Source organism: Monopterus albus, unplaced genomic scaffold (genome assembly GCF_001952655.1).
Source record: "Monopterus albus unplaced genomic scaffold, M_albus_1.0 scaffold69.1, whole genome shotgun sequence".
NCBI lineage: Eukaryota > Metazoa > Chordata > Actinopteri > Synbranchiformes > Synbranchidae > Monopterus > Monopterus albus.
Genome location: NW_018127949.1, coordinates 1,473,142 through 1,475,464, shown reverse-complemented (window position 1 = coordinate 1,475,464; position 2,323 = coordinate 1,473,142). Strand labels below are relative to the sequence as shown.

Below are 2,323 nucleotides of genomic sequence, written 5' to 3'. Positions count from 1 at the left end.
CTCACCTGGTTCCCATGCCTCACCTGTGCTCCCTTTGAGATCACCACACCCGGTTGGTTCCTTTGCCTTTACTTTCTGTTCTATTTGGACTTTTGTAAGTTGTGATTTTTTTCCCCCTGCTTTGTGTGTGGACTCTGTGTTTTGATAATTATTAGTTTGGGTCCCTGGTTTTCGTGTTTATATCTCCCTGACAGATTTATGTGTTTTTCTTTACCTGTCTGTAGTGCGCTGTCAGGTTGAGTATCTGTTTACCCCTTTGTTCCTTGTATTTCTTAGTTATATTAAACTGCTTTGAATCCTACAGTAGTTTCTACTCCAGGTCTGTATATTTAGGTCCTACCTTGGCCGAAACCAAACGGGTACACTGAATAAAATCTAATAAATGAGTAAAAACAGGACTAAGTCAACCCCACCAACAAGTATTTATGGTGTCATAATAAAAGCAAATATGAAATAGTGAAAGTATTTGCACAGTTTGGATATTATTGTATGTTCAGTTAAATTTTTGGACATGCATTTTGAAAAATGTGGAGGGAAATTAGTGGCTTATGTGGAAGTTGAGTGTCCTGATAGCCAAATAAAAACAGTTTTTCAGTCTATCTGTTTTGCTGCTGACACTCCTGTATCTCCGTCTGGAGGCCAGCAGGCTGAACAGGTGGTGTCTGTGGGGAGGTGGTCAAAGGATCTTCCTGGTCCTGGAGAGGCATTGAGAGCTGGCAATATCATCCAAGGAGGGCAGAGGGCAGCTGACTATCACCCTCTGCAGTTTTTCCTTGTTGGCTGCTGTGCAGCCAGCGGACCTGCCAGGTGTCACACAAAGCAATCGAAAGTGGCTGTATGAACGTTTTCTATTCCATGCTGTAAGTTATGAGTTCTTTTCACCAAGAGGGTTGGTTTTTAAATATGAAGGTACAGCAAAAATTTTAATGTAAAAACTTTTTTTTTATGTAGGTTAAAAAACAATTATGTACTTGTGAGTCCATGTGAAATGCCTTTACTACTACAGTTGACATTTAAAGTGTGTGTTAGATCACTTAATAGATTACAGCTGGACTGTTTTGCTCCCACCATTGCAGGTCATAACACGAACAAGCCGTCAAGTGAAGCAGCTGAGAAAAGGGATTAAAGAGACCATGGTTTGGCCACTTTGACAGAAAGACCAGGCATCATTCCCCTGTTCCTGCCAAGGGAATCAGAAACTGCTCCAAGTTGTGAGGTAAAGTGTAACTTTAGCTCTTTTCACATCTGAATATTAAAGATATTTTATTTCAGTCTTATACCTGTACCCCCATTCCAGCTAAAGAAAACTGTTTGCACCACTATATTATGCAGTCTATCCTAGAAAGAATACTGTGGCCTGCCATAGATGATGATGAAGACGAGGAGGACTGCTCTCTTGAGGACCAGTGCAGAGTGGCAGGGTACCTTCGGTCTTTCATTGAAAATGGTAAGTCTCCTACATTAGTTATTAATAAGTATTCATTTTTACTGAAGTTGATGTACCTTTGTAAATACAACAAATTCCAATCATAATTAACTATGTATAGTTTTGTTGTTTCTTTCTTAATAGTGGCCTGTGTACATATACCAGTCTGTCACATTAGGTACACGTGAAAACAGCAGTTCTGCCATGAATATTTCCTTTACAAGGTTATAATGTCCCTTTTTTTAAGTTGAAATGGTCAATAAGGTGATGATTCTAATTATTCTAATTCTAATTTATAATGAATTAGATTTGAACGGTGTACGTATAGTTGTGGCTGATGCATGTTTAACATGCAGTACACATCATCTAGATTCCAAAAAAGGCGGCATTTTCAAATGTACTAAAATCAATCCCAATTCATAAATGTGGACACATAATGTTGGATTCTCCATGTACAATGAAAATACTGTACTACTACTCGTGATTTGAGAAAGTATAATTTTTAGTGTAACTGTAATATACAATTTGGGTGGGGGGGCATTGTGCCAGTGATAAACAGCCATTCAAAACAATGTCTGTCTCATAGCTTCATGTGAACAACGCAAAGCCCTTCTCAAATTCTGGGTTTTATGGTCTGGTTGGAAAGGGAAATGGGGCCAAACCCATAGCTAAACGATTAATTTGCAAATATAAGTGTAACTTGTGCAATGTCCCATAATCTGAATAAATAAATAATGACCTCACTAGTCTCTGGCGTAATGCGTGAAGTTGAGTACTGAACTATTACCTGCCAACATCAAAACTGGCAGTTACTGACATCACCGAAGAGGTTTCAGAATTTACTGTATACATTTCCACCTGTGCCCAGCAGAGGACAGTATGCATGTGCATTAGCCT

At 38.9% G+C, this 2,323-nt stretch overlaps 1 long non-coding RNA gene across 1 annotated transcript; it reads left to right on the top strand.

Annotated features, from left to right (window-relative positions):
* LOC109963066 (uncharacterized) lies at positions 1-2,039 on the top strand. The gene is made up of 5 exons (XR_002275356.1): positions 1-52; positions 644-860; positions 1,077-1,216; positions 1,333-1,447; positions 2,013-2,039. It is a non-coding gene; the product is annotated as an uncharacterized LOC109963066 (long non-coding RNA).
* The last annotated feature ends 284 nt before the right edge of the window (positions 2,040-2,323 follow it).